This window comes from Mustela putorius, unplaced genomic scaffold (assembly GCF_011764305.1).
Source record: "Mustela putorius furo isolate JIRA1106 unplaced genomic scaffold, ASM1176430v1.1 tig00003898_pilon_pilon_pilon, whole genome shotgun sequence".
Lineage (NCBI taxonomy): Eukaryota > Metazoa > Chordata > Mammalia > Carnivora > Mustelidae > Mustela > Mustela putorius.
Window position 1 is genome coordinate 7,584,754 of NW_025422047.1, and position 13,096 is coordinate 7,597,849.

The 13,096-nt window shown below is 39.3% G+C and overlaps 1 protein-coding gene, 1 non-coding gene and 1 pseudogene across 4 annotated transcripts in view; 2 read left to right on the plus strand and 1 right to left on the minus strand.

Annotated features, from left to right (window-relative positions):
- Positions 1-583: 583 nt before the first annotated feature.
- Positions 584-665, minus strand: TRNAS-GCU. Its single transcript has one exon. It is a non-coding gene; the product is annotated as a tRNA-Ser (tRNA).
- A 137-nt stretch (positions 666-802) lies between these two features.
- KNL1 (kinetochore scaffold 1) overlaps positions 803-13,096 on the plus strand; it is a 75,756-nt gene continuing 63,462 nt past the window's right edge. For all 3 annotated transcript variants that reach the window (XR_006602855.1, XM_004751112.3, XM_013055420.2), the window contains exon 1: positions 803-1,137. The gene's annotated coding sequence lies outside the window, so the exon portion shown is untranslated. The remainder of the gene's footprint in view (positions 1,138-13,096) is intronic.
- Positions 3,392-3,558, plus strand: LOC123388414 (annotated as a pseudogene).

Sequence of the window (13,096 nt, forward strand, 5' to 3'; positions counted from 1 at the left end):
TCTATTTCTGTCCCCTGTGCCTCCCTCTCTGTTTAAATAAAAGAACAGGCTTAACACTTTTCTTCCGTGGTTAAGGTAGCCATTTTTCGGGTTCTCAGTCTCTGGCTTCTAGATACTGCTAAGTTTCTGCATGTCCTCAACATCTTTTTAATATTTCCCAGTGTATACTTTTTTTGAGCACGTGCAACCTGCTGGGGACTGGAAGGGAATCTTGAACACTGTTTTATAGTAGCTTTTGCAGTGAAAACCTGGTATGTCATAACGAGGACAGGTATTAAAAACCACGGGGTAAGGGTTTATGATAACTCAAGTTCCTCACTCAGTAGCTAGGTTAATTAACATGGAATTCTAAGCACTGTTGTTTACTTCATATAAAAAGATACTAAATCAAGCACACACATCTGGGATGTTTCTTTCTCTTGTGTTTATCTGCGACGTTAGAATGCTCCAAAAGCTACCTTCCAAACACCTCAAACCAGATATTGACCCTGCCAGAGTATATCCACTAGTAAACAGTAACTGGAATAATCAAGTATTTTCAATCGCAAATAAATTTACGTCCTTTTGAAGCAAAAGTTACGTTCGACGAGGATGGGATTCGAACCCACGCGTGCAGAGCACAATGGATTAGCAGTCCATCGCCTTAACCACTCGGCCACCTCGTCCCAGATACTTACTGCTTCCTGGTAGCTATAGGGAGTAATACTGGGGGGATGTGACGCAACGTTATGGAGGCCGCCATTTTGTACGGAAACAAATATCTGATCATTTTTACAGCAAGTAATCAAAAGAAGATGGCTGCTGCCATGATGTGAGGGCTCTACAATGGGGTGGGACAAAGAAAAATTCGGTGGAAAATGAGATAGGCTTTAAGGAAATAAAATTTATATACAGAGCAGGAGGAAGGCAGTTTGCTTAAAAGAATCAGGAAGAGGATTGCTCGGGAGTCTAAGGGGCGGAGCCGCCGCGTAGAGCGGTTTTGCGCATGTGCAACAGCTAGGCGGTTAGATTTGAATGCTTCCCTGAAATAGTCTGGGCGTAGCGAGGTTTGTCGGTGGGCGGCAGCTGACTTGCTCTCTGAGGAGCGCGCGGACCCCAAACAAGTCTGAGCAGCCTTTGTCAAGAAGCTGGATTGCGGTGGGTAAAGAGAATGACCCTTTCGTTCCAGGCTCCCGGGTGGGGGGGGGTGATGGAGGTGGGCATTAGTTTTTTTCTGGGCGCTCTGAAGGCTCGGTGGTGGGACGTGGAGACGCTCCCTCCGCCTGGCGGCCTCCGAAAGCTCTGGGCCCAGAGTAGAAGTTTTTGCCGGGTTGTGGGGCTCTTTGCCTACCCGGGCCTGCACTCTGTGCTCCTTCCTCTTCCCTAGCACTTTTCCCTCCACACCTGAGCCCCTCCGGCCTGCTCGGATTGCGGGTCGGCTGCGCCCCGCCCCGCCATCTTCTGTCAGGGCTCCCGCACGGTGCCTCGCACCTCTTCCCTAGGGGACTCCGGGCGGTTTGTATTTCCGACTCGGTCGTTTCTTAGCTGTAAATTAAGTGACAGCGTTGAGTGGTTTTAAGCGCTCGTCAGGTCGTAGTTTGTTTACTGGCAGCACTGAACAGACATTCGGTTTCCAGCAGTTACAGTAACATTAACAAATAAAGCCAGTATTAACCACAGACGAGTTTTTGAAAATATCTCCTTGTGGCCACTATAGCTCGGAGCTTATTAAAGACTCGTTTTCTTGCTGCTTATCTCAATATTGAGTTTAAGAAAAAAAATTCTCAAACATTGCCGATTGGAATTTTAGAGATAAATTTGTCGATATGACGGAGAAAACCAGAGCAGAGCTTACCCCAGATATTAAGATTGAAGTTTGTACTTCATTTGAATTGGATCAATCGAATTCCTCAGGTATTTATTGGGTTCCTTGTCTTGTGCTAGGGCCGGGAGCGAATGACTCAGAGACCCTAATCTGGAGGAATTTTCAGTCCAGAAGAGAAAATGATTAACATTTACAAATAGCCATGATGCAAAACAATGTAAAGGATTATAGGACATTGTAAGGTGGTATGGGAGCACATAAAAGGGAGCACTTATTTGATGCTTTTGGCCCTGGAAACTAAAGTAGGCTTTGTAGAGAAAGGGGCATTTGAGGTGGAACTTGAAGGGAAGGATACATGATGGCGATGAGTCAATTTAAGATGTTGCTAAGTAAAGACTGGGTTCAATTCTTCACTATGTGAATGGCTGGAAATGTTTACAAGATGACAAATAGATACAAAAATGTATGGAGTGGTAGTATCAGTGACATGCCTGATACTGAATAAGAGAGCATAGTAGAAGATAATCTAGATATTGTTAGTGCTGTCTAATAAAACTTTCAGTGAAAATGGTAATGGTTTATATTTGCACTGTCCAGCATGGTTCCCCACTAGTCAAATGACAACGTGAAATGTGGCTAATTGTGCCTAAACAGCTGAATTTTAAGTTTTATTTCATTTAAATTAAATTTGAGTTGCTACTGTATCAGATAGCACAGGTCTAGAGACTGTTATCAGTGGGCACAATGGAATACATTAACCTTAGAAATTGGTAGTGTAAATGCAGGAGTAGCCAAAGAGCCAGATATAAATATTTCAGGTTTTGCAGTCTACGTGGTCACCAGCATGGTCTCTGTTGCATGTTCTTCTTTGTTTTTTTGTTTTGTTTTCTGTAACCCATTCAAAATGTAAAACAAAACGAAACAAAAAACCCTCTTAAGGACTCTGGCCCAGTATCTGTAGTTTGAAGTGTTTTGGATTATTTAGACTGTAATTCCCAAACTTTTTTGGCTCGTTGGTGCCCTTGGATCAAAAGAAATAACTAACAATTCCATTTTATTAAGTCGGTACGTCCAAATAATTTAAAAAGTTATTAAGTTGAAATAAATTTATGTCCTAATGTTTAGTAACCCTTTGAAAAAATATGCATAATTGAAAGAAAAAAACAATATTTTTATTTTATGCTTAAATCATCACAGTTATTTACTAATTGGCTATGTGTGCCTCTTGAACACTACACAACTTCTCAAATCTTGTTGTCATATAGGACACTGCCACCCTCATTTCCAGTACCACACTGATAAAAAGTACTTGCTTCATATCATAACAACTGCCAAAAATCCAGCTTTGCAATAATATATTATCAAAATGAATGTAATACAAAGAGGTACTATTTTGAGCTAGTAGTTCACACTGGTGCATGACAGATGTCAAAAATTGCTGTTTCTCTCAAAAATTTAAAATATCCCAAGATACTTCTATGAGTATGCCATAGAACCCCTGGTGCCAGGTGCACAGTTTTAGAACCAATCAGTAATTTGTTAATGTGGCAGTGACCAAGAGTTCAACAATAAAAGCATTTTACAAATAGCTTTGCGCAGTGGCAGTATCGTAGCCAATGAGGTTTATCCGAGGCGCGATTATTGCTAATTGAAACAAATGAAGTTTAACATGGTGATCTGGGGTACCCTATTTCTTTTGATGGTGGAACTTACAGTTATATAATAAATAGAATTTTTTAAAGATTTTATTTATTTATTTGACAGACAGAGATCACAAGTAGGCAGAGAGGCAGGCAGAGAGAGAGGAGGAAGCAGGCTCCCCACTGAGCAGAGAGCCCGATTCGGGGCACTATCCCAGGACCCTGGGATCATGACCTGAGCCGAAGGCAGCGGCTTTAACCCACTGGGCCACCCAGGCACCCCAAGATTTTTTTTTTTTTAAGATTTTATTTATTTATTTGTCAGAGAGGCACAGGCAGACAGAGTGGCAGGTAGAGGCAGAGGGAGAAGCAGGCTCCCTGCCAAGCAAGGAGCCTGATGTGGGACTCGATCCCAGAACGGGACTCCATCCCAGAACGCTGGGATTATGACCCTAGCTGAAGGCAGCTGCTTAACCAGCTGAGCCACCCAGGCGTCCCAATAATTTTTTTTTTTTAAAGGAGGATTTCAATAAGCTTTGAATCTCATCACTTAATTAAATATCAACTGGTTTACAGGTTAGACAGAAATGATGTTCAATGACTATTTCCAACAGTGAAGATGTCCAAGTGATCCTGATTTGATAGCATTTAATATTTTTATCTGTGAATTTTGAATATGTCACTGAATTTGAAAATATTCCCCAAAGGAGAAAAACTATGCATATTAGTAATTGTAAAAGTAATTTGAAATAATTGTTTCTTGTTTCTTAATTACTCATTTAGCAAATATTTATTGAACTCCTATTATTTACAAAGCATGTGCTAGTTTCTCAGAATGTAACGGTGAACATAATTCTAGCCTTATTCTAATTGAATTTACTGTTGGGGCACAGGTGGTTTGGGGAAATACCAGGAATAATTGATTTACATAACAGACTTTGAGATTGCAGTTTTGGTAATGTTACAAAAGAGACATACATAGTGCTACAAAAAGTGTTTTTCTTGGCTTTTTTTTTTTTTTTTGCCAAGAGAGAATAGCAAATATAAATTCAGTGGCTCAGTAAAGAGCTTTGTGTGTACGGGAACAAGTGTGTACAGGAATATTCAGTGTGGCTAGAATAGTAAGGAAGACAGTGGCATGAGATGAATGTGAAGTCTGAAAGGCCAGTAGAGGCCAGATCTTAGAGAGCTTTATAAATCCTGGTGAAGAGTTCATTCTCATTACCATGGAAAGCCATTGGAAGCCATTAAATGGTTTTAAGTAAGGAGTCTCTTAAACGTGACTTATGTTTAAGAAGGTAACTGTCTATGTAGAGAAGAGCCTATGGAAGATAAGAGTAAAAGTAGGGAGACCATTGAGGTCAATATTGCAGTAGTTTACATGAGAGATAATGATAGCTTGAAACTATGATGAAGGCACTGAAGATAGCAGTGAATGCATTTGGGCTATATATTGGAAATAGAACACTAAGATTTGGTGATGAACAGAATTGGGAATAGGTGTCATACTTGTTTGATCTCAGAGGGAAATCATCAAAGTCACCATTAAGTTGATGTTTGCTATTGGTTTAAAAATTTTTTTTCTAAATTTTAATTTTTTAAAATTTTATTTTATTTAAATTCAATTAACATATAGTATGTTACTAGTTTCAGAGTAGAGTTCAGTGATTCATCAGTTGTATATAATACCCAGTGCTCATTGTATCACATGCTCTCCTTAATGCCTTCACCCAGTTATCCTATCCCACCTGCCCATAGCAGCCCTCAGTTTTTATCCTATGGTTAAGTCTCTTATGGTTTTCTCCCTCTCTGATTTCATCTTCTTTTATTTTTGCCTCTGTTTGCCTATGCCCCTTTGTTTTGTTTCTTAAATTCCACATGGGTGAAATCATATGATAATGGTCTTTGTCCAGTTGACATATTTTGCTTAACATAATACCCTCTAGTTCTATCCACATCATTCCAAATGGCAAGATTTCATTTTTTTGATGGCTGAGTAGTATTTCAGTGTGTGTGTGTGGGTGTATGTACCACATCTTCTTTATCCATTCATCTTTTGGTGGACGTCTGGGCTCTTTCCATAGTTTGGCTATTGGGACACTGCTGCTATAAACATCGGGATGCAGTTGCCCTTTCGGATCACTACACTTGTTATCTTTGGGGTAGATAACTACTAGTGCAATTGCTGGGTCATAGAGTAGCTCTATTTTCAACTTTTCAAGGAATCTCCATTCTGTTTTCCAGAGTGGTTGTACCAGCTTGCATTCTCACCAACAGTGTAAAGGGTTCCCCTTTCTCCACATCCTCGCCCACATTTGTTGTTTCCTGACTTGTTAATTTTAGCCATTCAGACTGGTGTGAAGTGGTATCTCATTGTCGTTTTGATTTGTATTTCCCTGATACCAAGTGATGTTGAGCATCTTTTCATGTGTCTGTTGGCCATTGTATGTCTTCCATGGAGAAATGTCTGTTCATATCTTCTGCCCATTTCTTGAAGGCATTTTTTCTTTTTTGGTGTTGTTTGTTTTGGTGTTGAGTTTGATGAGGTTTTTTTTTTTAAGATTTTTTATTTATTTATTTGACAGAGAGAGATCACAAGTAGGCGGTGAGGCAGGCAGAGAGAGGAGAGGAGGAAGCAGGCTCCCTGCTGAGCAGAGAGCCCCATGCGGGACTCGATCCCAGGACCCTGAGATCATGACCTGAGCCGAAGGCAGCGGCTTAACCCACTGAGCCACCCAGGCACCCTGATGAGTTCTTTATAGATTTTGGACAGTAACCTTTTATCTGATAAGACATTTGCAAATACCTTCTCCCATTCTGTTGGTTGCCTTTTGGTTTTGTCAACTGTTTCCTTTGCTGTGCAAAAGCTTTTTATCTTGATGAAGTTCCAATAGATCATTTTTGCCTTTGTTTCACTTGCCTTTGGAGATGTGTCTGTCAAGAAGTTGCTGGGGCCAAGGTCAAAGAAGTTGCTGCCTGTGTTCTCCTCTAGGATTTTGATGGATTCCTGTCTCGCATTTAGGTCTGTCATCCATTTTGAGTCTGTTTTTGTGTGTGGTGTAAGGAAATGATCCAGTTTCATTCTTCATGTGGTTGTCCAGTTTTCCCAACATCATTTGTTGAAGAGAGACTGTCTTTTTTCCTTTCGATATTCTTTCCTGCTTTGTTGAACATTAGTTGACTGTAGGGTTGAGGGTCCATTTCTGGGTTCTCTATTCTGTTCCATTGATCTGTGTGTCTGTTTTTAGGCCAGTACCATACTGTCTTGATGATTACAGATTTGTAATAGAGCTTGAAGGCTGGAGTTGTGTTGTCTCCAGCTTTGGTTTTCTTTTTCAGCATCGCTTTGGCTATATGGGGGTCTTTTCTGATTCCATATAAATTTTAGGATGATTTGTTCCAGCTCTGTGAAAAATGTTGATAACAGGGATTGCACTGAATGTATAGATTGGTCTGGGTAGCATAGACTTAATATTTTTTCTTCTAATCTAATCCATGAGCATGGAACATTTTTCCATTTCTTTGTGTGTTCCTCAATTTCTTTCATGAGTGTTCTGTAGTTGTCAGAATACAGATTCTTTGCTTCTCTGGTTAGGTTTATTCCTAGGTATTTTATGGGTTTTGGTGCCATTGTAAATGGGATCAATTCCTTAATTTCTCTTTCTTCTGTCTCATTCTTAGTGTATACAAATGCAACTGATTTCTGTGCTTTGATTTTATATCCTGCCTCTTTGCTGAATTGCTGCATAAGTTCTAGCAATTTGGGGGTGGGATATTTTGGGTTTTCCACAGAGAATCATGTCATCTACAAAGAGTAAGAGTTTGACTTCTTTGCTGCTTCGGATGCCTTTTGTTTGTGTTGTCTGATTGCAGAGAGTAGGACTTCTAGTACCATGTTGAACAACAGTGGTGAGGGTGGACCATCCCTGTCATGTTCCTGACCTTAAGAGAAAAGTTCTCAGTTTTTCACTGTTGAGAATGATATTTGCTGTGGGTTTTTCATATATGGTTTTTATGATATTGAGGTATGTTCCTTCTATTCTTATACTGTGAAGAGTTTAATCAAGAATGGATGCTGTACTTTTTTTATTTTTAAGATTTTATTTATTTATTTGACAGAGAGAAACAGCCAGAGAGGGAACACAGAAGGGGAGTTGGAGAGGGAAAAGCAGGCTTCCCAATGAGCAGGGAGCCCCATGTGGGACCCAATCCCAGCACCCTGGGACCATGACCTGAGCCAAAGGCAGATGCCCAATGGCTGAGCCACCCGGACGCCCCATGGATGCTGTACTTTGTCAAATGCTTTTTCTGCATCTATTGAGAGGATCATATGGTTCTTGTCTTTCATTAATGTGTATGTCACATTGATTAATTTGCAGATGTCGAACCAATCTTGTAGCCCAGGAATAAATCCCACTAGGTCATGGTGAATAATACTTTTAATATACTGTTGGATCCTACTGGCTAGTATCTTGGTGGGAATTTTGGCATCCATGCTCATCAGAGATATTGGTTTATAATTCTCCCTTTTGGTGGGGTCTTTGTCTGGTTTTGGGATGAAGGTAATGCTGACCTCGTAGAAAGAGTTTGGGCATTTTCCTTTCATTTCTGTTTTTTGAAGCAGCATCAGAAGAATAGGTATTAATTTTCTTTAAGTGTTTGGTAGAATTCTCCTGGGAAGCCATCTAGCCCTGAGCTCTTTGTTGAGAGATTTTTGATTACTGATTCAATTTCCTTACTGGTTTTTCTATTTCTTCCTGTTTCAGTTTTGGTAGTTTATACTTCTCTAGGAATGCATCCATTTCTTCCTAGTTTGTATTTTTTTGGTGTTGGTTGTGATCTCTCCTCTTTCATTCACGATTTTATTTATTTGGGTCCTTTCTCTTTTTAATTAGTCTGGCCAAGGGTTTATCAATCTTATTAATTCCTTTAAAGAACCAGCTCCTAATTTCATAGATCTTTTCTACTGTTCTTATAGTTTTTATTTCATTGATTTCTGCTCTAATCTTTATTATTTCTTTTCTCCTGGGTTTCAGCTTTATTGTTGTTCTTTCTCCAGCTCCTTTAAGTATAGGGTTACATTGTGTATTTGAGACTTTTCTTGTTTCTTGAGAAAAGCTTATAGTGCTGAATACTTACCTCTTAGGACCACCTTTGCTGGATCCCAAAGATTTTGAACAGTTGTGTTTTCATTTTCATTTGTTTCCATAAATTTTTTAAAAAATTCTTATTTAATTTCTTGGTTGATCCATTCATTCTTTAGTAGGATACTCTTTAGCCTCTGTGTATGTGATGATCCCAATCTTTTGGTACTGGTTGAGACCCTGATTTGTGACTCAGGATGTGATCTATTCTGGAGAATGTTCCATGTGCACTCAAGAAGAATGTGTATTCTGTTGCTTTGGGATGGAATGTTCTGAATATATCAGTGAAGTCCATCCACTTATTTCCTTGTTGATCTTCTGTTTAGATGATCTGTCCATTTCAGTGATGGGGGTGTTAAACTCCGCTAATATTAATGTGTTTTTATTGTTGTTTCTTTGATTTTGTTATTAATTGGGTTATATAATTGGCTGCCCCCATGTTAGGGGCATAAATACTTATAATTATTAGATCTTCTTGTTGGATATACCCTTTAATTATGATATAGTATCCTTCCTCATCTCTTATCACAGACTTTGATTAAAAATCGAATTTGTCTAAGGATTACCTCCCAGCTTTCTTTTAATGTCCATTAGCATAACAAACTATTTTCTACCTTCTCACTTTCAATCTGGAAGAATTTTTGGGTCTAAAATGAGTCTCTTGCAGACAACATATCAGTGGGTCTTGCTTTTTTTTTTTTTTTTTTTAATCTAATTTGATACCCTATGTCTTTTGATTGGGGCATTTAGCCTATTTACCTTCAGGGAACTATTGAAAGATAGGAATTTAGTGCCATTATATTGCCTGTAAGGTGACTGTTACTCTATACTGTCTCTGTTCCTTTCTTGTCTATGTTACTTTTGGATCTCTCTTTGCTTAGAGGACACCTTTCAGTACTTCTTATAGGGCTGGTTTGGTGATTACAAGTTCTTTTAGTTTCTGTTTGTCCTGGAAGCTTTTTATCACTCCTTCTATTTTGAATGGTAGCTTAGCTGGATAAAGTATTCTTGGCTGCATATTTTTCTCATTTGGCACCCTCAATATATCATGCCAGTCCTTTCTGGCCTGCCATATCTCCATGGATAGGTCTGCTGCCAATTTTTTTTTTTTTTAAGATTTTATTTATTTACTCGACAGAGATCACAAGTAGGCAGAGAGGAAGGCAGAGAGAGAGGAGGAAGCAGGCTCCCTGCTGAGCAGAGAGCCTGATGCGGGGCTCGATCCCAGGACCCTGGGATCATGACCTGAGCCGAAGGCAGAGGCTTTAACCCACTGAGCCACCCAGGTGCCCCGGTTTGCTGCCAATTTAATGTTTCTACCGTTACAGGTTACAAACCTCTTGGTCCGAGCTGCTTTCAGGATTTTCTCTTTGTCTCTGAAGTTTGCAAGCTTCACTATTATATGTCCAGGGGTTGCTATATTTTTATTGATTTTGAGTGGGGTTCTTTGTGCCTCCTGGACTTGAATGCCTGTTTCCTTCCCTGATTAGGGAAGTTCTCAGCTATGATTTGCTCCAATATACCTTCTGCCCCACTCTCTCTTTCCTATTCTGGGATCCCAGTTACTCTAATACTGTTTTGCTATATGGTATCATTTATCTCTCAAATTCTCCCCTTCTATTCCAGTAGCTGTTTATCCTTTTTTCCTCAGCTTTGTTACTCTCCATTGTTTGGTCTTCTATATCACTTACTCTCTCTTCTGCCTCATTTATCCTGGCCATTAGAGCCTCCATTTTTTATTGCTTCTCAGTAATAACATTTTTTAAATTTCAACTTGGTTAGATTTTAATTCTTTTATTTCTCCTGAAAGGGATTCTCTAGTGCTTTCTGTGCTTTTTTTCAAGCACAGCTAGTATCTTTATAATTGTTATTCTGAACTCTAGTTCTGATATCTTACTAATGTTCATATCAATTAGATCCCTGGCAGTCAGTACTGCCTCTTGGTCTCTTTTATTTTTTTTTGAGGTGAGTTTTCCATCTTCTCATTTTGTCCAGAGAACAAAATACTAATAATGGCAACAACAATCCTAGAGACGTGTACCCTAAACAAATCAGAAGAGACCTGAAACTAGGAAAAAAGGGGGGGGATATAATCGGATAGGTAAGCAGGATAGAGCAAAACACTGGATTCTGTGTGTACTTTGTTTTTTTTTGTTTTTGTTTTTTAGAAAATTAGATCCCAAAATTGCAAAGAAAGATAAACTTATATATGTACAAAAATAAAATACAATGAAAGGATAGAATATAACTGTAAAAATGGACATTAAAAAGAAAAAACAGGGCGCCTGGGTGGCTCAGTGGGTTAAGCCGCTGCCTTCGGCTCAGGTCATGATCTCAGGGTCCTTGGGATCGAGTCCCGTATCGGGCTCTCTGCTCAGCAGGGAGCCTGCTTCCTCCTCTCTCTCTCTGCCTGCCTCTCTGCCTACTTGTAATCTCTCTCTGTCAAATAAATAAATAAATCTTTAAAAAAAAAAGAAAAAACAAAAGCGATGAAAAACAATTACAAGAAGGAAGGGATATAAACAGGTAAACAGAACAGAGCAATACACTAGCTCCTGAGTTTATTTTGTTAGGTTTGTTAGAGGAAGCTACATCTCAAAATTGTAAAGAAAGCTTACATATATAAAAATAAAATGAAATACATTGAAAAAATAGAATGTAACTGTAAAGATGGAAATTTAAAAAGACTTTTTAACAAAAGAAGAAGAAAAAAGAGGGATATGATTAAATAGGTGATTAGAACAGAGCCATACAATAGGTTTTCAGTGTATTTTTGTCTGTTAGAAGAAATTGCATCTCAAAATTTTAAAGAAAACTAGTACACATGTGTGTGTGTGTATGATGAAATACAGTGAAGGGATAGCATGTGACTATAAAAATGAAAATTAAAAAAGATCTTAAAAAGAAGTTGATTTAAAAATTGGTTGAAAAAAGAAGAAAAAATTGTAAAAAAGAAAAAAGATTTAAAAAATTAAAGTTGAAAAACTAAAGAATCATGGGGAAAAAACATGACTTCTGTGTGCTGTATTCCCCTAGCACTGGTATTTTGCAGTTCTCATTGATCAGTAAACTTGGTCTTGGCTGGATGTTCTTACTGATCTTTTGGGAGAGGGGCTTGTTGCATTGATTCTCAAGTGTCTTTGCCCAGGTGGAATTGTACTGCCCTTGGCAGGGACCAGGCTAAGTAATCTGCTCCGTTTTGCTCTCTCTGGCTTTTGTTCCCTAAAGGCTTTCTGTGCAGCTTTAGAGGATGGAAATGAAAAGGGCAACCTCCTAATCTCCAGCCCAAGAGCCAAAGATTGGGCCCCACTCTTCAGTAAGCCCTCAGAGAAAACCAGTTAATCACTCCTGTCTCCTTGGTCTCTGGCCACACTCCATGCTCACCCAGCCTGTGACCGAGTGTTTCTGTCTCAGGCAGTAGGCCCCATTTGCAGTCTTTAAACCATCGGATTCTTGCAACACACTCCCACACTGTTCCTCCCATGGGGTGGGTGGGTCTCCCCAGTTCTAATGCTTGTTGGGGCCCTACTTGAAGAGCAGTGGCCTGACTGGATCCTGGTTCATGGCAACCTTGAGCTGAGAGCCCACTCCTTGACTCTGTTTGCAGCCAGCTTCCCTGCTTTGAATCATGGGAGCTCTGCCACACTCAGGCACCCTGGGTCTTCCTGTGACCCTGAGGATCCTGAGACCACACTGCCCCAGCTAGGGTTCCATCCCCGCTTAGCAGCCTAAGTGACGTCCCTCACTGGAGCAGACTTCTAAAAGTTCTGATTTTGTGCTTTGCTGCTATATCACTTGCTAGTAGCCGGCTGACTGAGGCTCACTCCTGCACCCGCCTTGGTCTATCCTTTCATATATTGCCTTGGATTCATGTCTCTGCACCTCCTACCTTGCAGAAAGTGGTTGCCTTTCTATTCATAGAGTTATTGCTATTCTTTTCTTCGATCTCTGGTTGAGTTTGCTGGTGTTCAGAATGATTTGATTGTTATCTAGCTGAATTCCTCGAACCAGAGGAAATTAAGGTCTCCTACTCCTTCACTATCTTGGACTCTCACATTCAGCTACAGTTTTTTTAATGTTACTTTTATGTCTTAAAGTTTTTTTGCTGAGTACTTATAATTGAATTTTCATAACATAAATATGTATATTATGCACATCCAGTGTATTTTGATCACTAATTGATTTCACCTTGGGGTAAAATTATTATATAATCCATAAATTCTTATAAACTAGGCCAAATTTTCATTTGAACCATTAGAGCCATTGTCATCTGAATCAGTTAGTCACTGATTTTATCTTGAATATGAGAATTTTCCAGAAGTATTAATTATAATGGAGTATTTTAAACTCAAAATTTCTTATGTATTATAGCCCCGTAGTATAGCTTTTTCTTCCCCTTTTTCAGTCTTCCCCCAAAAAGTAATCCTGAAGTTACAACTTTGCTATTAATGTCTTCATAGTTTTTAATTTCTTTTCTTTCTCTCTCATCTTTTCTAATATTGTGTATT